At 48.2% G+C, this 19549-nt stretch overlaps 1 long non-coding RNA gene across 1 annotated transcript in view; it reads left to right on the forward strand.

Moving 5' to 3' along the window:
* The window catches only part of LOC137563861 (uncharacterized), a 38438-nt gene that overhangs the window by 9288 nt on the left and 9601 nt on the right, over positions 1-19549 (forward strand). The gene's annotated exons all lie outside the window — the stretch shown is intronic.

The raw sequence follows: 19549 nt of genomic DNA on the forward strand, positions 1-19549 counted from the left end.
ATTTATCTAGAAAAAAGTAACAAAATGGCCATTCATAAAGATTAGAGGAAGCGGTATGTGGACGGGAAATACCGCTTCCTCTGATTTAGCGAGAAGCCTGCGGATTACATACAAGTGAATGGGACAGACCTCCCAGAGAGAGCAGCGCACGGAGGGACTCTGCCGGCTTCAGTGTTTCCGCATGCCTTCCGACAGCTTACCGCCAGCCTTCAGCGGGAGATCTCCGCACTTGCATCGCAGCTGCCAACATTTTTATGAATGACCACCCAGAAGTCTAAAATACCGCTGCGGTATTTTCCCTCCAGGAGTTTTTTCGCCACAAATTTTTTATGAATAGAGCCCCCTGTGACAAAACACCTACCATTTTAACAAGTGTGATCCCTGCCTCAGTGCCGGTGTGGTAGCCTATTTTGCAACCTATCAGAATGTGCATCCTATAGGAGAAAGTAAGTGTTAGGCAGAGGGGATGACAGATTAGCTTTAGGCAGAGGAGAGGGGAGGTTAGTGTTAGGCAGAGGATGGGTGGAGGGTAGTTGTAGGCACAGGATGGGGTAGTTTAGTGTTAGGCACGGGATGGGTGAAGGGTGGTTTTAAGCACAGGAAAGGGTAGGTTAGGCTTTGGATGGGTGGAGGGTAGTCTTAGGCACAGGATAAGGTAGGGTAGTATTGGGCAGATAGGTTGGAAGTTTCAAGTGAGGCGGAGGAATGGTAGAGGAGGTTGCAAATTCTGATGAAGTTGCAAATATTTTCACTACAGGTAAAATTTTACTGTATTCAACCTGTCAGAATTTGCACCCCATAGGAGAAGAATGGTAGAGGCTGCAAATTCAGACAAAGTTGTGTTTAATTTCACCACTTCTGATTTATGTCTTTGGAGCTTGTAGGCACAGAACTTCTGGCGCACTTAAAGAGACTCTGAAGCGAGAATAAATCTCGCTTCAGAGCTCATAGTTAGCAGGGGCATGTGTGCCCCTGCTAAACCGCCGCTATAGCACAGCTTAACGGGGGTCCCTTCACCCCAAAGCGACCACTGCAACACTTGGTCGCAGATTTGGTCGTGATTTATGGCTTCCCGGAGGCAGGGCTAACGGCTGCAGCCCTGCCTCCAGTCGCGTCTGTCAGCGGCGCATCGCCGCCTCTCCTCCGCCCCTCTCAGTGAAGGAAGACTGAGAGGGGCGGGGGAGAGGCGAAGATACGCGCTGACAGACGCGCGTGGGGCAGGGCTGCGGCGGTTAGCCCTGCCCCAACCAGGAAGCGCTCCCCCGCTGTACGGAGCGGATTTGGGGGTCAGGGACCCTCGTTAAGCCGCGGGATAGCGGCGTTGTAGCAGGGGCACGCGTGCCCCTGCTATCTATGAGGTCTGAAGCGAGATTTATTCTCGCTTCAGACTCTCTTTAACTCTTCCCCTCTACACAGTCAACACCACACCCCTTTACTTTTGAGATGAAGTCATACATTTTCAAGAGAGTTCATATTTTGCGCACGTGCAAAAAGGGCGTCTGGAAAAAAGGGTGAGGGGTGTAAACGATAAGTGGCAATAACATTTATAAAAAATATTGTGTTGTATTTCGTTTGCAATAATGTTTTACAAATATAAAAACGATAATCTTCCCTGTTTTGAAAGTGAAACTTATAATTACGTTTGTTAAGAAACAATAATATATGTATAATATTGTGTATAACCTTCATTTATCGTTTCTTCATGTAATAAAATCTGAAAATATTGTTTGTAACAATGAAAAATAACTGTAGTAAAACATTAGTAAATATTACTAACATTTTACTAGTACTAAACCTAACCTTACTCTCACACAGAACCTTCCCTCTACATATTCCTAACCCTTAGACCCCCCCCCCCCCCCCCTGGTGGTGCCTAACCCTAAGACCCCCCTGGTGGTGCCTAACCCTAAGACCCCCCTGGTGGTGCCTAACCCTAAGATCCCCCTGATGGTGCCTAACCCTAACCACCCCCCTGGTGGTGCCTAACCCTAAGACTCCCCTGGTGGTGCCTAACCCCAGGTATAGGTACCCCCAGTATAGGTAGCCAAGTATAGTTGCACTCAGTATAGGTAGCTAGGTATAGTTGCCCACAGTATAGTTTAGCCAGGTAGGTGCCCCAGTATAGGTAGCCAGGTATAGGTGCTCCCAGTATAGGCCGCCAGTATAGTTGCCACCAGTATAGGCAGCCAGTATAGTTGCCCCTGGTATAGGTTAGCCCTGTAGGTGCCTCCAGTAGGCAGCCAGTATACTGGGGGCACCTATAACTGGCTTCCTATACAAGGAGCACCTATATCTGGCCACGGGTGGTTTTATTTTGTGACAATTTGCGGTCCTGACAATTTGCAGTAACGGGCGGTGCAAATTGTCTGGTGCTGTACGATCATTCCAAATCAGGGCAGGGGATTTGGGGGGCATCCTCACAAGTTTGCCTCAGGCAGTAAAAAGTCTAGAACCGGCCCTGGCTAGACATTAACAGATATAATTTACTCTGCATAGCTACCATCCATATTGATAACATATTTAACCATCCATATTGATAACATATTTAATATCACCTCAACTCAAAACCGTTTGCGTTTTTTTATGCACTTGCATTCTGGGAGTGCCTAAAACAATTGCATATTATTTTGAATGGGGGGGGGGGGAGCATGATGTTATCAGTAGGGATGGTGTGGTAAACTTCCATTCCATAATTACTATTTTTAATCCCACTTTATCCTATTAAAGAGCACACAAAGCATGCTCAACCATAAATTGAAGTGTTCCAGGTATAACATGCATGAAGAAATCACCAAAATTGATATTACTCACCCGCTCACCTTAAAATTAGCTAAGTTCCAGAAACCCTGCCCTTACCAAGCCAACTAGCAGCTCTGTGGCCACCCCCTAGCTGTGTTGCCACAGCCTGCCCCCAGCTTGACGGCCACTTCAAGTTTACTTTAAAAAAATATTCATTTATATTGTGTCAGCATATTTTATGGTGTTTCACATATACAGAGGTACATGCAAGGCAATTTATGGTTATATAGTAGCCAGTGGCGCTAAGGAGCTATGGGCCCCAGTGCAAGATTTATACTGGGCTCCCCAAGCAATTTATACATAACAAATGATACGGTGCTCCAAAACCTACCAAGGACAACCTCAGTGTCAGAGATGCAAGAAGAGGACGGGGAACAGTTTGTTAAAGGGAGTCTGAAGCCAAGATAAAAAAAGATACTCACCTAAGGAAAGGGAAGCCTCTGGGTCATATAGAGCCTTCCTGTTCCTCTCCTGGTCCTGTGATTCCTGCGCTAGCTTCCCCGTGAGCAGTCTCTAACCGATGGGTCAGGCTGCTCTGAACTACACATGTGCAAGTGCATGAGAGAGTGCACCCGTGCATGTGCAGCATGGAGCGGCCCATCTTCGGGAGCACTTGGGCTCCCAGTGACTGCTGAAGTCTCCCGTAGCAGAAGAGAGAGCAGTCTCTGACCCATCAGTCAGAGACTGGTAACAGGGGAGCCAGTGCTGGAACATCGCGACCAGGAGAGGAATGGGAAGGCTCTATAGGGCTCAGACCCTTTCCTCTTCTTAGGTGTGTACAGTATCTGTTTTTTTATCCTGTCTTCAAACTCACTATAATGATTACTACTATTCAAAGCATCTACAGAAGTGATTACCAGCACAGGACAGGTAAAGAGCTAGTATTGTGGTTGAGGAAGGGCCACCATTGCGGTCGCAGCCTTTGGGTTCCCTTATTGTTACACCACTTATAGTAGCATATATGGAGACATAGCAAGGAAATGAACAGCGCTACTTAAAAACAGGCAAGTGCCTACCTGCAAAAGAGTGCAAGCCCCACTTGTGGGATAAAATACACACCGAACATACACATGACCTGTCTACCACTGGAGGAGGATGTTAGTTTCCTGTAACAGCTTGCATGCAACCTATTAAGTACTCGTCCCTCCCACTGCGAAGAAGTCAATCCTCCATGGGAGGGGCCTAACACTAACTAAATCCTAACCTATGTATATGCATAGCCTGGGTGCGGCTAATCAAATAAAATTGAAAATTGAGCAAAAGGTGGATCAGCGCAACACCAGGCAGCCTCCGAATGGCCTCCAATCAGAGGTGCGCTGAGCCTCCCCAGAAACTACAAACGCACCTTGAACCCAAACAGAAGCTCTGCATATACACCAAAAGCATGGCTGTTAAGCTTAACACTTAACAGCCATGCTTTTGGTGTATATGCAGAGCTTCTGTTTGGGTTCAAGGTGCGTTTGTAGTTTCTGGGGGGGCTCAGCGCACCTCTGATTGGAGGCCATTCGGAGGCGGCCTGGTGTTGCGCTGATCCACCTTTTGCGCAATTTTCGATATATGGAGACATGTCTCTGCCCATTAGAGCTTAAAGTGTACCTGAGATGTAAAGTAGATAAGAAAATATACACACTTTCCTCCAGCCCCATTCAGGCTCATTGGTCCCTCGCCAACCTCCTCCGTCTCCTGAATTCTATGCAATTTGGCCCGGTAATTTGGCCAGTTGGGGCCAGTCAGCACATTGTCAGTCTGTCCATGCATGCTACCCCATCGCGGTCCTGGGGACGTGCGTGTTCTGCGCCTGTGCCGTAGTACAGTGCAGAATGCTTATGGCGACTGTAGCGCGATATGGGCTCACACACGGCTGAGCCACGCATGTGCAGTTCCCCCCAACTGGCCAAATTACCGGGCCAGGTTTACTTTAAGCAAGCTACGGGCCAAAATCTAAACTACAGACTTAGTTGTGGGCCAAATTGTTTATTAACCACCTTAGCGGTATGGACGAGCTCAGCTCGTCCATTACCGCCGCGGTGGATTGCTCAGCCCCTGGTGGGTCTTTTTTTACAATTAAAAAAAAAAAAAACACGCAGCTAGCACTTAGCTAGCTGCGTGTTTAGTTTGATCGCCGCCGATCCGCCGCTACGCGCCGCGAAAGAGAGCCCCCCAGGCCCTCAGTGCAACCTGGCCAATCACCGCCAGGCTGCGCTATGGGGTGGATCGGGACTCCCCCTAATGATGTCATTCCGATTGTCGCCATGGTTACGAGGGAAGCCCTAACAGGAAATCCCGTTGAGAGCGGGATTTCCTGTTGGGTATGATCGGAGGGGTGGGAGGGATGCCGCAGGGAGGGTGGAATCATGTAGCTAGCACTAGGCTAGCTACATGATAAAAAAAAAAATAGGTAAAAAAACCGCGGCGGAGCGCCGCAAAAAAGTAAACCGCCAGGGTGGTTAAGATTTAACATTTACTATTAAACAGTCTGAAACTGACAATGTTTCAGCCATTCAGACTGTTCCACAGCCACAAATATGATTTTGAACAGAGTGCAAAAAGCTTTTGCCTTTATAAACTAAACAAAAACTAAATAAAATGTATACCTGCTCACACACTTATAGCATGCACTGCTTCAAAAAGGCACCCTCTGGAAAAGACCTTGAAGCTCAGGCGATTTTTTTTCAGCCACGATAAAGCTAGCTTTCATTGCTGTATCATAGTTGCCTGTAGCTAAGTAAACATTTCCTGCTTCAATTGCAGTCTGCCTTTTAGCTCTTGGACAATTTGATGTTTTCCTTGAAGCTTATATTTATCATACTTAGCTCCATGTTAGATGTCAAAATGCCAATGTTTATTGTACAGTACTCCTTCACCAACAACACTACTTCATGACACAAAATATATACTGGTTTTTATGTAATAACATACAGTATATTCTCTTTCCCATCTTTCATTAGAGTGTCTTCTTTTGAAACAACTTTTCTCTTCTTGAACATTTTGGGATTGATTGCTGATATTTGTAATCTCTGCTTGTTGAAAACAACAGCTATGAAACACTAAAGTACAAAAACGGCACTCAATCTGACATCAACTCATGGGTCACTCATTAAAATAATGTGCATTGTAGGAGATGTAGTTTATGGGCAGAGTGCGCTTTTACATTAGCATAGTGTGAGACCTTATTAATTTCTTCGCCATCTTATTGTCGTTCACATGAGGTAATTAGGGATCAGCTGGGCAGTTGTAAACTGGAACACAGAGCTGATCATCTGATTTAGCCCATCTCTTCTCTGCTGCGGACAGATTAACTCTTTGCTGCCAGCACTTCAGCACTGTCTATGTCTAGATCCTTGTTAGTCTCCTATCTGTCTTTGTTAAAGAGAACCCGAGGTGTGTTTAAAGAATGTTATCTGCATACAGAGGCTGGATCTGCCTATACAGCCCAGCCTCTGTTGCTATCCCAAACCCCACTAAGGTCCCCCTGCACTCTGCAATCCCTCATAAATCACAGCTGTGCTGTGAGGCTGTGTTTACATCTGTAGTGTCAGTCTCAGCTGCTCCCCCGCCTCCTGCATAGCTCTGGTCCCTGCCCCCGTCCCTTCCCTCCAATCAGCAGGGAGGGAAGGGATGCAGGCGGGGACTGGAGTTCTGCAGGAGGCGGGGAGAGCAGCAGACTGACACTATAGAGATAAACACAGCCAGCTCTGACAAGCTGTTTGTCAGCAGCATGGCTGTGATTTATGAGGGATTGCAGAGTGCAGGGGGACCTTAGGGGGGTTTGGGATTGCAACAGAGGCTGGGCTGTATAGGCAGATCCAGCCTCTGTATGCAGATAATATTCTTCAAACCCACCTCGGGTTCTCTTTAATAAGGGTATATTTGTAGCTCTATTGGGATTTTTAGGGATGTTGTTTTAGGAATTGCTTTAGGAGTGTTGTATGTTTCACTTAATGAATTTGGATTTTCTGGCAGCACTTGATCCTCTTTAGAGATGGCCCGAACCGTTCGCTGATGAACGATTCCCGACGAACTTCCGGTGGTTCGCGATCGCGGAGAACCGCAAACTTTTCAGGAAGTTCGGTTCGTCCCTATAATGCACCATTAGGGTCAACTTTGACCCTCTACATCACAGTCAGCAGGCACATTGTAGCCAATCAGGCTACACTCCCTCCTGGAGCCACTCACCCCCTTATAAGAGGCAGTCACCTCCAGCCATTAATCATGTGCCTGCAGTAAGTAGAGAATGGACAGCTGCTGTACACTCTCTCATAGGGAAAGTATAGTTAGGCTTTTGTAGGATTCTTAGCTTTCTCCTTGCTGATTCTTATTGCTAAAATAGCACCCCACAACAGCTCTTTTGAGAGCTAATCTTGTTCTTGTGATCTATGTTTTTTTCTGTGTGTCCCACTGACACTTGTGTTGCATAGACAGCCTTGATAATTCATACTGTGTGTGCCACTGCCAGGCCCAGCACATTCAGTGACTACTACCTGTGTGTGTGACAGGTGCACATTACCCATCACTGCATATACCTACCTGTTGTTTACTGTGCACCAACCCACCTACGTGAGGGCACGCAGTGTCATTGTGCCTGTCCGCTACCTGTCTGTATGTGACAGGTGCACATTGTAATACCCAGAACTGCATATACCCACCTACCTACCTGTTGTTCACAGTGCACCCACCTACCTACGTGAGCGCACGCAGTGTCATTGTGCCTGTCCGCTACCTGTCTGTGTGTGACAGGTGCACATTGTAATACCCAGAACTGCATATACCCACCTACCTACCTGTTGTTCACAGTGCACCCACCTACCTACATGAGCGCACGCAGTGTCACTGTGCCTGTCCGCTACCTGTCTGTGTGTGACAGGTGCACATTGTAATACCCAGTACTGCATATACCTACCTACCTGTTGTTCACAGTGCACCCACCTAACTACGTGAGTTGAGCGCACGCAGTGTCATTGTGCCTGTCCGCTACCTGTCTGTGTGTGACAGGTGCACATTGTAATACCCAGTACAGCATATACCTACCTACCTATTGTTCACAGTGCACCCACCTACCTACATGAGTTGAGCGCACGCAGTGTCATTGTGCCTGTCCGCTAACTGTCTGTGTGTAACAGGTGCACATTGTAATACCCAGTACTGCATATACATACCTACCTACCTACCTGTTGTTCACAGTGCACCCACCTACCTACGTGAGTTCACACAGTGTCATTGTGTCTGTCCGCTACCTGTCTGTGTGTGACAGGTGCACATTGTAATACCCATCACTGCATATACCTACCTGTTGTGTTCAGTGCACCCACCTCATCACTGGATATACCTACCTGTTGTATTCAGTGCACCCACCTATCTACGTGAGCCCACGCAGTGTGATATACCACTCCGTGCATACCTGTTAACTGCACCTGTGTGACTGCACATTGTATTAAATCAATCCATATATATCCCATAAGGAACTCAACCCTCAGCGGAATCTTATCCAACGAATTCCATTTATTTCAATATTACATAGGTGTATACAGCATAGTACAACCAGCACAACGTTTCAGGCAAAGTGCCCTTTCTCAAGTGCTCGAAATCCATCACAGGAATAGAACTTGTATAGAAACATTTCAAATCGCCACACCCAACATTGGGGGGCGGGTTCCAAATCCCACTACAACATTAACCCTATGAACAGCTATCACTCGAGGAAACACCTAAGGTTAAAATCCTCATTCAAGCCTCCTGGTGACTCCGTCCCCAGCTTGTCCATCCACCAGGCCTCCCTCCTCAAAAGTTCCCTCACATGATCCCTGCCTTCATGTCTAGGGTGGCCACTTGCAGTACCCCAAAAAGGAGGACATCACACCCTGAAAAGGAGGACATCGTACTGAGCGTTCCAAAAGTGGGTGTGGTCAAGCATAATGTGGGCGTGGTCATGGGTGGGGTCAAATATAAATAACATTAGCAGTGGTGTAAATTGTCTGCCGGGGAAGTTTGAGCTCTGCCGTAGTGTAGCCCCCAAAAATAGATGTAATCTGACAGCATTTCACCAAAAATACACGTAATCTGGTAGAAGTTCCTGCAAAATACAAATAATATGGCAGTGGTTCCCCCAAAATAGACAATGCGGCAGCAGCAGTTCCCCCCAACATACACATAATCTGGAACCAGTTCCCCAAAATGCGCGAAACCTGGCAGCAGATCACCCAAAATACACATAACACCCAAAATACATGTAATCTGGCAGCAGTGGTCCCCCTAACATACATAATATGGCAGCCTTTCCCCATAAATACAGATAATTTGACAGCAGTTACCCCAAAATAGGTACCCCCAGCATAGGTAGCCAGGTCTATAGGTGTCCCCAGTATAAGTAGTCATGAGTATAGTTGTCCCCAGAATAGGTAGCCAGGTGTATAATGTCCCCAGAATAGGTAGCCAGGTCTTTGGGTGTCCCCAGAGTAGTTAGCCAGGTCTATAGATGTCTCCGGTACAGATGGCCAGGTTTTTAGGTGTCCCCAGAATAGTTAGGCAGGTCTATAGGTGTCCCCAGTATATGTAGCCAGGTCTTTAGGTTCCCCCAGAATAGTTAGCTAAGTGTATAGGTGTCTCCAGTACAGATAGCCAGGTGTATAGTGTCCCCAGTATATATAGATAGGTCTATAGGTGTCCCCAGTATATTTAGCTAGGGCTATGGGTATCCCAAGTATATGTAGCCAGGTCTATAGGATAGGTGTCCCCAGAATAGTTAGCCAGGTGTCCCCGGCAGGAGGCGCGAGCTCAGTGAAGGGAGAGCGGTAGGTACAGGAGTGTGAAAGGGGGGACATCTCCCCCCCTTTGGGCTCCCCCTTCCTTGCTCTCCCATCTAGTACTAAAGTTTAAGGGTGGCTGGCAGCGGGTGAGACTTACCTGCCTCCTTCCACGGCGAAGCAGTAGTGATGTCCGGTTCATGAGTCATTTGAGCCTGTTCTTTCCTGTGACCGACTCATCCACTGAACCGAATCAGTTCAGTGTATGCTGATTCGGCTCAGTGGATGAGTCAGATCATTACACTCACAGGAAAGAACAGGCTCAAATAACTCATGAACCGGATGTCACTACGCAGCGCTTGGAGCGAGGCAGAGGTAAGTCCCGCCCGCTGCCAGTCACACCAAAACTTTAGTTCTAGAGGGTAGAGTGAGGAAGGGGGAGCCCAAAGGTGAGGAGAGGGGGGGGATATGTCCCCCCTTTCCCACTGTGCCCACCGCTTCCTCTTCTCTGCGCTCTCTCCCTCCTCCACACAGCCCAAAAAGGAGGACATCTGGCTGTCCTCCCTTGCCTTGCGCCAGACGGAGGACAAGCAGTCCAAAAACCGGACTGTCCGGCCTAAATCTGGACGGATGGCCACCCTATTCATGTCTTGGGACAACCTCCAACACCTGCCAGCGAAGTTGGCTTACACTATGCCCGTGTTCAGCAAAGTGTCTGGCTAGTGGGGGGTCCTTTCTTTTATCCTCTTTTTCGACACCTGTGACCTTTTTGGGTTTTTTTATGTTACTTTTGTGTTCATTCAATCTGGTCTTAATGTCCCTCGTGGTCTTTCCCACATAGGCCAGACCACAGAGGCACTTAATAAAGTACACCACCCCTTTTGTGTCACAGGTGGCAAAATCCCTCAGCAATATGCCCTCACCCGATCGAGGGTGATAAACCTTGGGCCCTTTAATTATGTTGTTGCAGTGTTGACAATGAAGGCATGGAAAAGTGCCCTTTTTAGGTGTTCCCAGGAACATCTGTTTGGTGCCCCCAGACCTACCTATATCAGCCCGGACCAGCTGGTCCCTTAGGGATTTACCCTTTCTATATACAAACCTGAGGGGAGACCTGCAGACCGACACCAACTGTGGATCCGTCCCCACCATTGGCCAGAACTTAACAACCATATCTCTTAGGATGGTGGATTCTCTACAAAAAGTGGTAATGAAATTTAATCCATCCTTCTCACCATCCGTTATGTGCTCTTTATACATCCTCAGTGTTTCTCTCCTCCTCATCCCCACCTCACTGGCTAATTCCTCACACTTCTTGCGATTATATCCACGTTTCACAAAATCATCAGTAAGGAGCTGCGATTGTCTACGATAGAGCTCGTCAGATGACGTAATTCTTCTCACCCTGATGTACTGACCCCTCTGATGAGGGGCTTCGGGTGACAACTTGTAGCCAATAAAAATCCATTCTTATCTGCTTCTTTTCTGTATAAATCAGTTTCAAAACTGCCATTTTTCACCCGGATCTCCACATCAAGAAAATGTAAGACCTCCTTATTATAATCCATATTAAACTTCAATGTTTCATGTACATTATTCAGCTCCTTGAAGAACAACAACAGCTCCTCCTCTGAACCTGTCCATCCAAAAAATAGATTGTCTATAAATCTGCAGAAACCCCTGATCTTCCCATGGTGGCTCCCGCCCAAAATATGTGTATTTTCAAAATCTAACATGGCAATATTTGCCACCGTCGGGGCATAAGGGGCCCCCATGGGAATCCCAAGGGTCTGCAGAAAATGGTCATCACCAAATCTAAAATAGGCCTGCGAAAGGCTGAATTCTAGTATGGTGAGAATGAACAAGAGTAACTCATTACTGATCCCTTCATTTGCCCTCAAACTGTTACCAACAGCACTCAGAGCATCAATGTGAATGATATTGCTATATAGATTGACCACATCCATGCTGACCAAGTAATTCAAATCACTAACAGTAATATTATCCAGCATATTCAAAAACTGGGTCGTGTCCCTCAGACACCTCTCCTCTGCTTTGACAACAGGCTGGAGCCAGGTGTCCACAAAGACCCCCAAAGGTTCCAAGAGGGAATCTACAGCAGATACAATAGGCCGCCCAGGAGGGTGCAACAAATCCTTGTGGACTTTAGGCAGCGTATAGAAAACCGGGACCCTTGGATTATCTTTCTTTAATGCAGTACATAACTCAGTGCTGATGACATTGGCCTCAATTCACTAAGATCATGCTGGAGATAATAAGGCAAGAGAAAACTTACCACCACGCAGTGAATGTTATCTTACCTCTTCATTCCTTAAGTTACCTCCTCTGTAGTTAATTTACCTCCTCTGTAGTTAAGTTACCTCCTCTGTAGTTATTTTCACATGCAGTTAATTAACAACTAGAGATGTAGCGAACGGTTTGCCGGCGAACGGTTCCAGGTGAACTTAGGGGGTTCGCGTTCGCCTGCACCAGGTGAACTTTTGCGGAAGTTCGATTCGCCCCATAATGCACTATGAGGGTCAACTTTGACCCTCTGCATCACAGTCAGCAGGCATATTGTAGCCATTCAGGCTACACTAAGCCCTGGAGCCCCCCCCCCCCTTATATAAGACAGGGTCCGGCGGCCATTACACTCACTCGTGTGCCTGCTAGAGAGAGGAAAGGGACAGCTGCTGCAGACTTTTTCTCCTAGGGACAGATTAGTTAGGTTCTAGGCTGCTTTGCTTGCTCCTGACTGATTATTATTGCTTTTAAAGAACCCATCAACAGCAACAGCTCTTTTCAGAGCTCATCCTGTAAATATTTTTTTTTTTCTGTGTGTCAAACTGACACTTTTGTTGCATGCACAGCCTTGCTAACTGATAGTGTGTGTGCCACTGCCAGCAGCCCAGCACATTCAGTGACTACCTGTGTGTGTGACAGGGAGCTGCACATACCCAGTACTGCATATACCCCAGTACCTGTTGTGTTTACTTAACCCACCTCATAACTGCATATACCTAGCTTTGTGTTGAGTGAACTAAGCTCACTGCATCTAACTACCTGTTGTGTTGAGTGAACCCACCTGGCCACCTCACTGCATCTAACTACCTGTTGTGTTGAGTGAGAACCCACTTCACTGCATCTTAAGTACCTTTACTGTTCAGTGAACCCAGCTCACTGCATCTTACTACCTGTTTTGTTGAGTGAGAACCCACCTCACGGCATCTTAAGTACCTTTACTGTTCAGTGAACCCAGCTCACTGCATCTTACTACCTGTTGTGTTGAGTGAGAACCCACCTAACTGCATCTTAAGTACCTTTACTGTTCAGTGAACCCAGCTCACTGCATCTAACTACCCCAGTACCTGTTGTGTTTACTTAACCCACCTCATCACTGCATATACCTACTGCATCTAACAACCTGTTGTGTTGAGTGAACCCACCTGGCCACCTCACTGCATCTTACTACCTGTTGTGTTGAGTGAGAACCCACCTCACTGCATCTTAAGTACCTTTACTGTTCAGTGAACCCAGCTCACTGCATCTTACTACCTGTTGTGTTGAGTGAGAACCCACCTCACTGCATCTTAAGTACCTTTACTGTTCAGTGAACCCAGCTCACTGCATCTAACTACCTGTTGTGTTGAGTGAACCCACCTGGCCACCTCACTGCATCTAACTACCTGTTGTGTTGAGTGAGAACCCACCTCACTGCATCTTAAGTACCTTTACTGTTCAGTGAACCCAGCTCACTGCATCTTACTACCTGTTGTGTTGAGTGAGAACCCACTTCACTGCATCTTAAGTACCTTTACTGTTCAGTGAACCCAGCTCACTGCATCTTACTACCTGTTTTGTTGAGTGAGAACCCACCTCACTGCATCTTAAGTACCTTTACTGTTCAGTGAACCCAGCTCACTGCATCTTACTACCTGTTGTGTTGAGTGAGAACCCACCTCACTGCATCTTAAGTACCTTTACTGTTCAGTGAACCCAGCTCACTGCATCTAACTACCTGTTGTGTTGAGTGAACCCACCTGGCCACCTCACTGCATCTAACTACCTGTTGTGTTGAGTGAGAACCCACCTCACTGCATATAACTAGCATGCCACCGAGATGGACAAAATGGACAAACCAGGTAGAAGAAGAGGTAGAGGCAGACCCAGAGGAAGGCCACCAGGCACCGGCAGGTCTGTGGCTGTGCAAGGTGGTGTTGCTGTGATTTTGTGCGGACCTGGCCCAAAATACAGTGCTCAGAAGAAGGCACGTGCCATCACTTCCCAAAATCGTGAGGAGGTGCTTGAGTGTTTAACACAGAACACCTCATCTCCCGCAGCCACCAGCGCTACAACAAGCACCACATCCGCTGCATTTGACACTTCGCAGGAGTTATTTGGTGGTGGTGAAATCACTGTTTCCCAGCCACTACTGCAACAACAACAAGAAGGCGCAGGTACACCACCTCATACATCTGAGTTAGGTGGCGATAGTATGGACGTAACGTGTGTGGATGGGGATGATGGACCACCTGAAGTTGGTGCAGTTGAGGAGGTGTCTGAGGAAAGCGCAGCTGGCCAGGAGGATTATGATGACAATTATACGGATACCACATATGTTCCCGGTAGAGGAGATGACCAGGGGGACAGTTCAGAGGAGGAGTCAGAGAGGAGTAGGAGGAGACAACTTCATGATAGAAGCAGAGGGAGCTCGTCCTCAGAAACAGCTGGGAGCAGTGTCCGGCGCCATGTATCGCCAGCTATGGCCAGCCAGCCAACATGCCCTTCAACTTTAGCTGCTGATGCCACCGTAGCGCCATCACCCCAGGGGGGCTCAGCGGTTTGGAAATTTTTTCACGTGTGTGTCTCAGATCGGAGCAAAGCCATCTGTTGTCTCTGCTAGCAAAAATTGAGCCGTGGAAAGGCCAACTCTCACGTAGGGACAAGTGCCTTACGAAGGCACCTGGAACGAAGGCACAAACAGCTATGGCAAGAACACCTGAGGAAAAGCAGCACCCCTCAAAAGACAAGCCACCCTCCTTCTCCTCTTCCTCCTTCAGGTGCATCGTCTTCATCCACTTTCTCCCTTGTACCTTCACAGTCACCCTCCTCCACACCGCCTCTTCCCTTCAGCAGTTCCTTCTTCTCTGCCCACAGCAGTACCCAGCTGTCTGTGAAGGAAGTATTTGAGCGTAAGAAGCAAATGTCTGCCAGTCACCCTCTTGCCCGGCGTCTGACAGCTGGTGTGGTGGAACTGTTAGCTCGCCAGCTATTACCATACAAGCTGGTGGAGTCGGAGGCTTTCCGTAAGTTTGTGGTCATTGGTACACCGCCGGGAAGATACCAGGCAGAAATTCTTTTTCACAAAAGGCCATACCCAAACTGTACCATGCAGTTGAGAGGCAAGTGGTGTCATCTCTGGCACACAGCGTTGGGTCAAGGGTCCACCTGACCACGGATGCCTGGTCTGCCAAGCACGGGCAGGGCCGCTACATTACATACACAGCCCATTGGGTCAACCTGGTGACCGATGGCAGCAAGTAGGGAGTACGTGGCTGCGCAGTGGACCGACTTGTCACACCTCCACGGCTTGCAGGCAGGACTCCAGCCACCTCCTCCCCACCTGCTACCACCGCTTTGCTGTCATCATCCTCCTCCTCCTCCTTGGCTGGTGCCACGATCTCCTCTCCAGCTACACAGCCCCAGCACCCCAGGGCCTATGCTGCATGCCAGGTACGATGGTGTCACGCAGTGTTAGACATGTCTTGCCTGAAAGCGGAGAGTCACACTGGAGCAGCTCTCCTGGCTGCTCTTAACAAACAGGTGGAGCAATGGCTGACCCCGCACAAGCTTGAGATCGGCAACGTGGTGTGTGACAACGGCAGCAATCTCATTGCTGCATTGAATTTGGGAAAGCTGACACACATACCCTGCATGGCACATGTGCTGAATCTGGTCGTGCAAAGATTTGTGTCCAAGTACCTAGGCTTAGAGGACGTCCTGAAGCAGGCCAGGAAGTTGTGTGGGCATTTCAGGCGCTCTTACAAGGCCATGGCACGCTTTGCGGACATTCAGCGAAGAAACAACTTGCCGGTGAGACGCCTGATTTGCGATAGCCCGACTCGCTGGAATTCCACCCTGCTGATGTTCTCTCGCTTGCTAGACCAGGAGAAAGCCGTCACCCAGTACCTGTATCATTGCAGTACAAGGACACAATCTGGCAGGATGGGGATGTTGTGGCCCAACAACTGGACACTGATGCGAAATGCATGCAGGGTCATGGAGCCCTTTGAGGAGGTGACCAAACTGGTGAGTCGCGATGAGGGCACCATCAGCGACTTGTTCCCCTACGCCTACTTCCTGGAGCGTGCCGTGCGTAGAGTGGTGGATACAGCTGTGGAGGAGCGTGAACGAGAAGAGTTACGGCAGCAGGAGTTGTGGAAGCCATTTACACCCGAACCCGATGTTCCCACAACACCTGTGGCAGCACAGAGGGGGGAGGAGGAGGAGGAAGAAGAGGAGTCATGTGGGGAAGGAGAGGAGTCAGACTCTGATGATGGTGATGATGAGGAAGGTGTTTCTGTGGAGTAAGAGGCGGCGGAAGAAGAACAACCGCGGCAGCCGTCACAGGGGGCTTCTGCTGCTCCACGTTCCCGTGGTATTGTTCGTGGCTGGGGGGAGGAAGAGGAGTTGCGTCCCGTCACTGAGGAAGAGCAAGAGGAGATGGAGAGTACGTCTGCATCCAGCTTTGTGCAGATGTCCTCTTTCATGTTGTCCACCCCCGTATCAAAAAACTCAAGTCGAACAACCTGTACTGGGTGGCCACGCTACTAGACCCTCGGTACAGGCACAAAGTGGCGGACCTGTTAACAACTCAACAGAAGGCGGAAAGGATGCAGCACTTGCAGAACAAGCTGTCGATGATGCTTTACAATGCGTTTAAGGGTGATGTGGCTGCACAACGCAATCAAGGTACCACTGGCAGTAACCCTCCTCCTCCCAAGTCCATGCAGGCAAGGACAGGACGCTCCAGCGATCTCAGGGTGATGTCGGACATACGGACGTTCTTTAGTCCAACTCCTCGCCATAGTCCTTCCGGATTCACCCTCCACCAACGCCTGGACCAGCAGGTAGCCGACTACCTGGCCTTGAGTGTGGATGTAGACACTGCGAAAAGCGACGATGAACCCTTGGACTACTGGTTGTGCAGGCTTGACCTGTGGCCAGAGCTGTCCCAATTTGCCATACAACTTCTCTTTTGCCCTGCCGCAAGCGTCCTGTCAGAAAGGACCTTCAGTGCAGCTGGAGGCATAGTTACTGAGAAGAGAAGTCGCCTAAGTCACGACAGTGTTCAGTACCTGACCTTTATCAAAATGAATGAGGAATGGATCCCGGAGGGCTATTACACGACCGAAGACTAAGTCAGTCCCCACACACAGCATCTCTGCCTGCAGGCCGCTTGCCATCTCCGCCACCACCAACAGGGTCCAGGACTCTAGGCGGATTCCTGCATTTTTAAGGCCGCTGCAAGCAGCGGCCGCGACACTAATTTTTCTTGTGTGCGTGTACATGCCTGCCTAATTTTTCTGGCTGCACTGCGGGCGGCTGCAACAAAAAATCAAAAGGCATGTACATGTACCCATCCCCCTTCGTGATCATTACCTTGCCGCGGTGAAGGGGCTTGTGTATCACAATGAAGCAATGACCGCCGGCTATTTGAGTGTCTCGGGTGGGAGTGGCACACAAAAGATAATAAGGTCGTTCCTTCATTGTGGTCAGACCAAATTTGATCAGCTGGACAGTCACTGTTGTTCTATCATTGAGCTACCACAGCCCGGCGACCATATGGGCTTGAAAAACGCCACGGCCTACACTCTGGCCACGGTGCGCACCACTCCAGCAGGGCCATCACTACGCAAACAGCTGTTTGCGGTGCGTTACACAGTGAGTTTGGTGTGTCAGTGTGAAGCAGAACTCTAATTACACTCCCTGATTGATGTATACCCATGCAAGATGTTTGAAAGCACGTTAGGCCTGCAATTTAGCATTCAATGTGATTTCTGCCCTTAAAACGCTGCTTTGCGTCAAATCCAGATTTTTCCCCGGGACTTTGGGCATGTATCCCACTCCGCCATGCCCCCCTCCAGGTGTTAGACCCCTTGAAACATCTTTTCTATCACTTTTGTGGCCAGCATAATTTTTTCTATTTTTCAAAGTTCACCTCCCCATTGAAGTCTATTGCGGTTCGCGAACTTTTCCGCGAACCGAACCTTCCGCGAAGGTTCGCGAACCGAAAATCGGAGGTTCGCGACATCTCTATTAACAACCTGTATTTAACTCTGGAGTTATTTTAAGGATTGAAGAGTTAACTTAAAGACAGAAGAGTTAACTTTAGGTTTGCCTGAGGTAAACTGTTTCCTGAATACGACATGCCTCATCACGATGGTGATAACTACAGAAATGTTATTAAAGACAGGAGATAAGCTTAGTGAATTGAGGCCTTTATCATTAACTGCTTCATCCAGCAGTCTATCAATTTCACTCTTAAAATTCTGAGTAGGGTCATAAGGCAGCAATCTATATATACACCGTAGTGTCCATCAATTGTCATTTGATCTCCTTAATATGATCACATTTATTTTGCACGACAATTGCCTTTCCCCCCCCCCCCCCCCCCCCTTGTCTGCTTTCTTTATTATAATAGAAGTTTCCCTCTTCAAACTGGTAAGTGCCTCCTGCTCAGCTCTGGATAAATTAAAAGACCTTTTTCTGATGGATATGGCCTTTTCTGTTTCGCTTAAGACAGTTTTTTCAAACAGATCCAAAGAGGTACTTGTCAATGGAGCCTCTGCTTTACTTTTAGCTCTAAGCTTATCAGGGACGTCCTGCCCTTTAACGACACTGCAAGCTGTAACTTCTCTAGTGGCTCTGTTCAAACTGTGCCATGCTCGCCACTTTAAATTCCGTGTATACCTATACAGGTCAACTTTAGCATCAAACAGTCTGATCCCATATGTTGGTACAAAACCCAATCCTTTGTCCAGAATTCTATTTTCCATAGGGGTGAGTCGTCTATGGGAGATATTAATTACTCCTTGATCTCTATTAAACATGCTCTGATGGAGCTGCATAGTCTCACTCCCGCTGACACTTACATCCCCTTTGTCACTAACATCAGTTGTAACCTCACCTGCCGCTCTCTCGCTGACATACTCACTCGCAGCGGAGGCGGCAGGGAATTCAGTGCTCACCATAGGTTCTGTGCCCCGACACATGACTGCTAGCGCTGGCTCCTGGTGAACGGGCGACACGCCAGGATCGCACTCTGTCCTCTCCATTCTCCTCTGCCTCAACGCAGTCACCAGGAGGCTTGAATGAGGATTTTAACCTTAGGTGTTTCCTCTAGTGATAGATGTTCATTGGGTTAATGTTGTAGTGGGATTTGGAACCCCCCCCCCCCCCCCAATGTTGGGTGTGGCGATTTGAAATGTTTCTATAAAAGTTGTATTCCTGTGATGGATTTCGAGCACTTGAGAAAGGGCACTTTGCCCGAAACGTTGTGTTGGTTGTACTATGCTGTATACACCAATGTAATGTAGTGGAATTTGTTGGATAAGATTTCTCTGAGGGTTGAGTTCCTTATGGGATATATATGGATTAATTTGATTTACCTGGAGGATTGGTGACCCTCTTACCAGAGGAACTCCCCACGATACATCAATTGCTGAAGCCCGCAGACACCCCTTTGTGCATTGTGCACATTGTATTAGTCAAGTCAGTGCATACCTTTCACTTCATCCCCCCGATATGGACACAACGGACAAAGCAGGCAGAGGTAGAGGCAGACCCAGAGGAAGGCCACCCGGCAGGTCTGTGCGAGGTCGTGGTGATGTGATTTTGTGCGGCACTTGACCAAAGTACAGTGCTCAGAAGAAGGCACGTCCCATCAACTCCCAAGATTGTCTATTTAACACAGAACACCTCACCTTCCACAGCCACCAGCGCTACTA

The sequence above is a fragment of the Hyperolius riggenbachi genome, chromosome 3 (assembly GCF_040937935.1).
Source record: "Hyperolius riggenbachi isolate aHypRig1 chromosome 3, aHypRig1.pri, whole genome shotgun sequence".
In the NCBI taxonomy this organism is placed as follows: domain Eukaryota; kingdom Metazoa; phylum Chordata; class Amphibia; order Anura; family Hyperoliidae; genus Hyperolius; species Hyperolius riggenbachi.